Below are 10417 nucleotides of genomic sequence, written 5' to 3' on the forward strand. Positions count from 1 at the left end.
GTCATCCCTCATCATTGTCTAGCTCTCTGATGAATAACAAGTAATTGCAAAGACCATGACCCGGATCAGGCACACCTTAGTCTCGAGACTGACATTGTTACTTTTCAGTACTTTGGATAGGTCTCTCACAGCAGACTTTCCCACTAAAATTCATCTCTTAATTTCCTGGCTGCTGGTGCCAACAGTGTTGATTGTGGAGCCAAGCAAACGAAAGCTGTTAACAATCTCAATCTCTTCACCATCTATTATGATGCTGTCAATCGGCCTAGTGGTTAGAATGTTTGTTTTCTTGATGTTGAGCTTCAATCCATATTGAAGGCTTCAGTCCTTGACCTTCTGTAGCAAGTGCTTCAGGTCCTTCTAAGTTTCAGCAAGCAGGGTTGTGTCGTCTGCATAACGCAGATTGTTGATGAGTCTTCCTCCAATCCTGATACCACATTTCTGCTTATAGAGCCCAACTTCCCAAATAATCTGTTCTGCATATGGATTAAAAAGGTATGGAGAGAGGACACATCCCTGGTGTGCACCCTTCACAATTTTGAACCATGAAGTGTTTCTTTACTCTGTTCTGATGACTGCCTCCTGGTCCAAGCACAGGTTTGGCATAAGCACAATCAAGTGTTCTGGGATTCCCATTCTTCTCAGAGTCAGCCACAGTTCATCATGATACATACAGTCAATGCCTTTGCATAGTCAATGAAACACAGATAGATACTACACTGGTATGTGCTGCTTTCAGCCAAGATCCATCTAACATTCGCTATAACATCCCTAGTACCACAGGCTCTTCTAAACCCAGCCTGCACTTCAGACAGTTCTCTGTAGATGTGCTGTTCCAGTTGTTTTGGGATAATCTTCAGCAGAATCTTGCTTGCATGTGACATCAATGATATTGTTATACTCTGTCAGATCACCTTTCTTTCAAATGGGAACAGTATAGATCTCTTCCAGTCAGTTGGACAGGTGGTTGTCCTGGAGATACCTTAACACAACTTGGTGAGGATATCCAGGGCAGCATCTGTTTGTTGAATTATTCCAATTGCTATGTCAGCAGTTCCTGGGCCTTGTTTTTGTCAATTTTTTTAGAGCAGCTTGAAATTCTTCCTTTATCACCACAGGCTTTTGCTCATATGTTATTTCATGAAACCCGTATGTGTCAGCCAATTCCTTTTGGTACAGTGACTCTGTGTACTCTTTCCATCTTCTTTCAGTGATTCCTGGATAATTTAATATTCTTCCCAAAGCTTCCTTAAGTATTGCAACTCAAGGCTTGAATATGTTCTTCAGTTCCTTCAGCTTAAGAAATATCGAACAAGTTTGGCCTCTTTGATTTTCTGACTCCAGCTCTTTGCACAGTTCATTATAATGCTTTGCCTTCTCTTCCTGAACTGTCCTTTGAAATCTTCTGTTCAGCTCCGTAATATCTAAATTTCTTCCCTTTGCTTTGGCTTCTAAGCAATCTATTGCAATATTCAGAGTCTCTTCTGACATTCATCTTGGTCTTTTCTTCCATCACTGTTTTTGTAATGCCCTTTTGCATTCTTCCTGTATAGTATTCTTGATATCCTCCCACAGCTCATCTAGTTTTCGCTCAATAATGCTCAAGGCCTCAAACCTGTTCCTGACATGGCTTTGAAATTCAGGTGGGACAGACTCAAAGTCAAATTTTGGTTCCTATGGATTTAATTTTCCTTATCTTCTGCTTGAACTTACTTATGAGTAGTTTGTGGTCTATTCCGTAATCAGGACCGGACCTAGTTTGCACAGCTGATACTGAGTTTCTCCAGTGATTCTTTCCATAGATATAATGGATCTGATTCATATGCATACCATCAGGTGAAATCCATGTGTATAGCCTGCACTTATGTTTCTTATAAAACATATTTGCCATGAATAAGTCGTTGATCATGCAAAATTCTATCATTCTATCTCAAGCTTCATTTCCGTCATCACGTCCTTGTTTTGCAACTACTGATCCTTCTTCTCTTTTCCCAACTTTTGCATTCCAGTCACTCATTATTATTAATGCATCTTGATCGTATCTTCATTCAAACTCTGCGAAAGTTGGTAGAAATCTTCTATTTCCTCCTATTTGGCTCTCGCTGCTGGTGAATATATTTGAATGATGGTGGTATTCACTGGACTCCATTGTATGCATATAGATATTATCCTGTCATCACAATATTGTATTTCAGGTTATAGAATTTTAATAACTTAATTTGGTTGTGTTCCACTTATAAGGGGACGAGGCTGAATTATGGGGTAAAGGCCCCTGCAAAATCTGGAACTGGATGCACTCTATGTAAACAAACCATAACTCATAAGTGGAAAACATCAAAACATTATTCTATTACCTAGGTCCTTGAATCCTCCCAACCACAATATGCAGAGAAGCCTTGTTGTTTCTTAATCCAAAGGAGAACAGGAGTGGATCTGCCTCTGTTTCCGGAGGACAATACATCCTTCTGCTCTATAATCCAACTATTGCCATCCTTGCACCCTCCCGACTGCAACATGTGGAAAAGCCTTGGATTTATTAACCCAAAGGGGGAAACGAGTGGACCTGTCTCCCTTTCCAGAAGATCACACATCCTGGTGCTCTATGATCTAGGTACTGCCACCCTTAAATCCTCCTGACTGCAACACTTGGAGAAAACTTGGGATTTCTTAAGCCAAATGGTAACAGGAGTGAACTTACCAGGATTTTCCAGAGAACAACATTCACCTTCCTTCAGTCCCTCAGACCAAAAGGGAAGCACCAACATACAGGTCCTACACAGAACATCACCCCCCCTCCCCCGGGGCATTACATACTTTTAAAAGACTAACATCTACCAAGAAAATATTTACATAATGTCAAGAAAGAAACAAGAAGCCTCAAAAATCATGAAAAAAACCCCAAAATAGCCCTTCTTCTAAAAAACCAGATCATATTGAAGACCCAATTAATACCCTAGACACAGAGAACCAGAAGAAATATGTTGAAAGCCATTATGAAGCAAATACTTCAGAGTCAGAGAACCAGAAGAAATATATCGATGAGGAGGAACTTGAACTATGAAATAAAATGCAAAAGATGGGAAAAAGAGTTGACACTAGAGATAAAGAGATAGAAGAACTTAAAAAAAATCATCACAAGACAGGTGCAGCCAACACAGTACTGGAAATAAGAGAAATGCATGAAATGCAATCCAGAATATTAAGAAATAAATGGCAGAAGTGTACAGCTAAACTGAAGGGACAAAAAAAGTAGAACAGAAGAGATAGAACAGAGTCAATGATCTGGAAGAGAAGAGATGCAAGAAACATATTACAAGAAAATAAAAGATGGGACATGAAGAAAACATTAGGATCATATGGGATGACATCACACAGAATAACATACATATGATTTGAATTCCAGAACATGAAAGGAACAAGGAAGTCACGGAGAATTTTGAAAGATGTACTTGAATAAAACTTCCCAGGTATCAGGAAGAAAGGAGAAATCCACATCCAAGAAGCACAATGAACCCCAAATAGACTAGACAGAAACCATGAAAGAAAGAAGAAAATGGGATGACATATACCTCCATCAAATGGGAAGGAAAAATTAGATCCTTTCCAGGAAAGAAGAAACATAAGGAATTTGTGAAAACAAGACCAAAACTACAAGAAATTTTAAGGGAAGTCTTTAAAACAAAGACGCGGAAAGAAAAGAGATGGACAATAGTAACCACAAACATCAGAAAAAGAAACACAGAAAGAGAATAAAAATAAAACCTGACGTGTTAATAATAACAATGTATTAGACTACAGGTACCAATTAAAAGAAAAAAGAGTAGCAAAATAGGGGGGAAACCCCAAACCCCAAAGTCCATCACTATGTTGTCTACAAGAGACACAAATAAGAAATGAAGAGAAAGATAGACTTAAATCAAAGACTGTAAGAAATACAATCCCAACACAGATATGAAATTCATTTTTCAAGGAGATTGAAATGGAAATTGTCAAGTTTATTTGAAGAGCAAAGAGCATAAGTAAAGCAATTCTGAGAAACAAAAATGGAGTGGAAGGTATAGCAATCCCTGACCTCAAAATATACTACACAGCACTTGTAACCAAAATGGCATGGTACTGGAGCAATGACAGGCACACAGAACAATGGAATAGAATTGAGAATCCGGAAATGGACTCATTTATCTATGGCCAACAGATATTTGACAAAGAAATAAAACCTGTCAAATGTGGAAATGACAACTTCTCGAACAAATCGTGCTGAAAAAACTGGACTGCTACTTGAAGAAAGGTGAAATAGGATCCACATCTCACACCATACACAAAAATCAACTCAAGATGTATCGGAGACCTGGGAGTAAAGCCCCAAACAATAAAGTTCATCAGAGACAACCTGGGATCAAGCTCAGATGGCCTAGGTTAGGGTATAAAGAGACTACAAAATATAGCCAGAAAAATGCACAATACAGAGAGGATAAAATTGAAGAATGGGGCCGTCTAAAGATTGAATCTCTGTGTGTGTCAAAAAGTTTTTCCAACAGAGTGAAAATAAAACCTACTGACTGGGGGGAAAAACGTTGGCAGTACCATTTCAGACAACGGTGTCACATAAAAAGTTTATAGAATCCAACAGCCCACCCAAAAGATTGATCACACAATTACAAAATGGTCAAAATACATTGAAAGAGTTTTCACATAGGAAGATATTTGGATGGCCAACAGACACGAATTAATTCTCAAAATCATTATCAATAAGAGAGATGCAAATCAAAACCACAATGAGATACCAAAGTTTAACAGGAAAGTAAGTAATAAATGTTGGAGAGGACATGGCAAGATAGGAACTCTACACATTGTTGGTGGGATTGTAAAATGGTAAAATTGTAAAATGGTACAACCACTCTGGAAGTCAGCTCAACGTTTCCTCAAAAAGCTGAACATAGAAATTCCATATGACCCAACTATTCCATGACTTGGAATATACCCCAAGTAAATTATAACTGAGGCACAAATTGAGACTAGTGCATCAATGTTTATAACAGTGTTATTCACTATTGTAAGAACATGGAAACAGCTCAAATGCCCAAAAAAAGAAAATGGATTAAGAAATTATGGTACATTCTCACAATGGAATACCATACAGCATGCAGAAGCAATGATTTTTTAAATTATTACCTAACATGAGAGGGACTGGAGAACATTATGTTAAGTGAACTAAATTAGTCTCACAAAGACAAATAATGTATAAGACCATTATTGTAGAACATGTATGAGGATCCAAGGGAGGGGGTGGGAGAAGAGTGGTAAAGATGTGCAGGGGCAGGGGGGAAGTGGTAATCATAAATTTACACAATTTCATAATTGGAACAGGGTGGTGAGAAAAGGTACTGGGAAATAATCCAATGTGAAAAACAATGTATATGAAGTTTGTAAATAAACCAGCATAAAATGAAAATTTTGAAAAATATTTAAAGTCTGGAAAAAAGAAAAGATACTAAGCAACTGGCATCCACAAAAAATAGGAGTAGCAATACTAATCTCTAATAAAATAGTTTTCAGGAAGAAAACTACCTTAAAAATAAGGAAGGGCATGCACACCCATTTTTATTGCTGCTTTGTTCACAATAGCAAAGAGTTGGAAACAGCCCAAGTGCCCATCAACAAACAAATGGATAGAGAGGCTGTGGTATATTCACATAATGGAATATTATGCAGCACTGAAAAATAAAAAACTAATGAACTATTATACACAATGGGTAACCCTGGAGGACATTATGCTGAGTGAAATATCTCAGTTACAAAAACACAAATACTGTAAAATGCCACTGTTATAGAACAGGACTGACTTGGGGGTTGAAGTAAGAAAAGAGGGGATAAATAATGTATATGGCATTGAAACAGATGAGGGAGAGAACTGTATAAAAGGAACCTATGATTAGCTTTATTATTGGCATGACAAGAGTCTAGAATAAGAATTTTGTAGTAAAGTGGTGGTGGAAGAATGTATAACAATGAAAGAACTTTTTTCCAAAGAAAAAAGTGAACTTGGGGGAAGGGGACAGGGAAGAAAATGTGCAACAATGAATGAATGGAAATCCAAGTTCTTTATAAACTTTCAACAAAATGTTAAAAAAATAAGGAAGGGCACTACATAATGATAAAAGTCACAATAGATCAAGAAGACATAACCTTAGTTAACATTAATGCACCAAATGATAGACCTGAAAAATACATAAAACAATGACTAACAGAATTGAAGAGAGAAACAGACAGTGCCACAATAGCAGTAGACTTTACTATTGCACTTTCACCAAAGGGTATTATTGTCGTTATGTGCTGTTGAGTCACCTGCAATTCATAGCAACTCTATGTTATCAGCTCTGAATCCTGCCCTATTCTAAACCAGTCTCATTGGCTCCAACACATCTACCCCCACGTTGCCCCAGTTACCGTATCAATCCATCTCATCCAGATCTTCTTCTCCTGTACTGTCCATCCGCCATTTTGAGCATTATGTCCTTCTCCAAGGACACTCGCTCCTGGCCATGTGCCCAAACTATGAGACGGAGCTTCAAAATTCTAGCCTCTAAAGAGAAACTCGGTTTCTCCCTCTCCAAGACAGACTTATTTATTTTCTTGGTGATCAGAGATATGTTCAAGATTCTCCTCCAGCACCACAATTTGAAAGAATCAATTCTTCTTCTGTCATCCTTAGTCATTGTCTAGCTCTCTGATGCATAGCAAGTAAAAGTGAAGACCATGGCCTGGATCAGGCGCACCTTAGTCTCTAGACTGACATAGTTGCTTCTCAGTACTCTGGAGAGGTCCCTGACAGCAGATTTTCCCAGTGCAATTTGTCATTTGATTTCCTGATTGTCGGTAACAAGAGTTGATTGTAGAGCCAAGCAAGCTGTAACTGTTAACAACCTCAATCTCTTCTCCACTGGCATGATGCGGTCAATTAGCCCAGTGACGAGAAAGAATCTCTGTCTTCTTGATGTTGAACATCAATTCATATTGGCCTTCAGCAGCAAGTGTCTCAAGTCCTCCTTAGTTTCAGCAAGCAAGGTTGTGTCAACTGCATAATGTAGGTTGTTGATTACCTCCAATACTGATGACATATTCAATCTCACAAAGTCCAGCCTCGTGAATGATCTGTTATGCATATAGATTAAAAAGGAATGGAGGTAGGATGCATCCCTCATATACTCCTTTCCTAAACTTGTACCATGTAGGTTTTTTCCCCCTTGTTCTGTTCTGAGAGTTTCTCCTTGGTCCTAGTATCTTCTCAGACCATAATGCGTTAAAAGAAGAAATTAACCACAAGAGAGTAATGTTTACAAAACCATCCATGTGGACAATAATACCCTCATGGTAAACGTTGAGTTATAGAAAAAATAAAGACTGGAGAGTCGCATTGGACGATCTGTACGGGCGACCTACCCGCAGCTGGTGAGCTCCGCACCGCCGTTTGTAGAAGCTTGAACCTGCCCCGCAACTTTTGTCTTACAACCATGTCCACTAATGAAAATGCCAATTCAGCAGCTGCCCGGCTTAACAGATTCAAGAACAAGGGGAAAGACAGTACAGAAATGAGGCGGCGCCGCATTGAAGTTAATGTGGAGCTGAGGAAAGCTAAGAAGGATGACCAGATGCTGAAAAGGAGAAATGTAAGCACTTTTCCTGATGATACTACTTCTCCACTGCAGGAAAACTGCAACAACCAGGGTACTGTAAATTGGTCAGTTGATGACATTATCAAAGGCATAAATAGTAACAGTTTGGAGAGCCAGCTTCAAGCTACGCAAGCAGCGAGGAAACTGCTTTCCAGGAAAACAACCCCCCATAGACAACATAATTCGGGCTGGCTTAATTCCAAAATTTGTGTCCTTCTTGAGCAGAACTGACTGTACTCCCATTCAATTTGAATCTGCTTGAGCACTCACTAACATTGCTTCCGGGACATCAGAACAGACCAAGGCTGTGGTAGATGGAGGTGCTATCCCAGCTTTTATTTCTCTTTTGGCATCTCCTCATGTTCACATCAGTGAACAAGCTATATGGGCTCTAGGAAACATTGCAGGTGATGGCTCGTCTTTCCGAGACTTAGTTATCAAATACGGTGCAATTGACCCACTCTTGGCGCTCCTTGCTGTTCCTGATATGTCATCATTAGCATGTGGTTACTTGCATAATCTTACCTGGACACTTTCAAATCTTTGTCGAAATAAGAACACTGCACCTCCATTGGATGCTGTTGAGCAGATTCTCCCTACTTTAATTCGACTCCTGCATCATGATGATCCGGAAGTGTTGGCAGATGCCTGTTGGGCTATTTCCTATCTTACTGATGGTCCAAATGAACGAATTGAAATGGTTGTGAAAACGGGAGTCATACCCCAACTCGTGAAGCTTCTAGCAGCTATTGAATTGCCAATTGTGACTCCTGCATTAAGAGCCATAGGGAACATTGTCACAGGAACTGACGAACAGACTCAGGTTGTAATAGATGCAGGAGCACTTTCTGTGTTTCCCAACCTCTTAACCAATCCTAAAACCAGCATTCAGAAGGAAGCTACGTGGACATTGTCAAACATTACAGCAGGCCGTCAGGACCAGATTCAGCAAGTAGTGAATCATGGATTAATCCCACTCCTCATTGACATTCTCTTAAAGGCGGACTTTAAGACTCAAAAGGAAGCTGTATGGGCTGTAACCAACTATACAAGTGGCGGAATAGTTGAACAGATTGTATACCTCGTCCAGTGCGGCATAATAGAGCCACTGATGAACCTTTTAACTGCGAAGGATACCAAGATTATTCTGGTTATTCTGGATGCCATTTCAAATATCTTTCAGGCTGCTGAGAAAATTGGTGAAACTGAAAAGCTTGGTATAATAATTGAAGAATGTGGAGGCTTGGACAAAATTGAAGCTCTACAAAACCATTAAAATGAGAGTGTGTACAAGGCTTCATTAAAATTGATTGAGAAGTATTTCTCTGTTGAGGAAGAAGAGGATCAGAATGTTGTGCCAGAAGCTACCTCCGAAGGGCATGCCTTCCAAGTTCAGGATGGCACTGCTGGGACCTTTAACTATTAAAAAGTTTGTACAACTGAGTCAAAAAGTTATTTGTTGTGTACTATGTTTGGTATCATTTTGTCTTACTGTTTTCTCTAAGAACTCTTTTTAAATGTGATTTGTTAATGGAGCACTTTTTACAACAAAACTATACTTGAACAGTTCCAAACTGTACATACTGTATGAAGCCTCTCCTGTCATTGGATTTCTTATTTCTATGTGGAATTTCTTATCTTGCAATGTCCTGTAAATAAAAATTACGTTCCACTCTTTAAAAAAAATAAAGACTGAAATGAAACAATACTTCATGCTGAAGAGATCACTCATTGATTGTTATTGTTGTTATGTGCCGTCATGTAGCCAGCAACTTATAGTGATCCTATGTACAACAGCCCTAAACCCTGCTCTATCCTGTGCCACACTGTCTCCGACACACATACTCCCATTATCCCTGTCACAGAATCAATACACCTCATAGAGGGTCTTCCCCTACTGACCTGTCCCTCCACCCTCTCATGCATGGTGTCCTTCTCCAAGGACTGGTCCATCCTTGCAACATGCCCAAAGTATGTCAGACGAAGCTTCAGAATCCTTACCTCCAAGGACCAGCCTGGTTTAACCCTCTTGAGGGTGAACCTGTTCATTTTCATAGCAGTTCATGGTATATTCAATATTCCAACACAAAAGCTCAAAGACATCAATTCTCTTTCTATGCTCCCTAATCATTGTCCAGCTCTTAGCATCCAGAGTGACACCATTGTTCTTCAGTACTTTAGAGAGGTCCCTAAAAGCAGACTTTCTTATCGCAATGTGTCTTTTAATTTCTTGGCTGCTGGTGCCGAGAGTGCTGGCCATGGAGCCAAGCAAACTAAAGCTGTGAACAATCTCAGTCTCTTCACCATCCATCCTGACGCTGCCAAATGGCTCAGAATCTTTGTCTTCTTGATATTGAGCTTTAATCCATATGGAAGGCTGCAGTCCTTGAATTCTGCAGCAAGAGCTACAGGTCCTCCTCAGTTTCAGCAAGCAGGGTTGTGCCATCTGCATAACGGAGATTTGTTGATGAATCTTCCTCCAATCCTGATGCCACACTTCTCCCCACACAGCCAGCCTCGCGGACAATCTGTTCTGCATATAGCTTGAAAAGGTATAAAGGTAAGACACATCCCTGGCGTACACCCTTCCCAATTTTGAACCATGCAGTGTTTCCTTGCTCTGTTCTAATGACTGCTTCCTGGCCCGTGTATAGGTTTTGCTTTACCACAATCAAGTGTTCTGGGATTCCCATTCTTCTCAGAGTCAGCCACAGTTTGTTGTGATCCACACAGTCAAATGCCTT

The 10417-nt window shown here is 39.7% G+C and overlaps 1 pseudogene; it reads left to right on the forward strand.

The window, feature by feature from the left end:
- Positions 1-7511: 7511 nt before the first annotated feature.
- LOC102866265 lies at positions 7512-9099 on the forward strand (annotated as a pseudogene).
- The last annotated feature ends 1318 nt before the right edge of the window (positions 9100-10417 follow it).

Source organism: Elephantulus edwardii, unplaced genomic scaffold (genome assembly GCF_000299155.1).
Source record: "Elephantulus edwardii isolate Elephantulus edwardi_28Jun2011 unplaced genomic scaffold, EleEdw1.0 scaffold00178, whole genome shotgun sequence".
Lineage (NCBI taxonomy): Eukaryota > Metazoa > Chordata > Mammalia > Macroscelidea > Macroscelididae > Elephantulus > Elephantulus edwardii.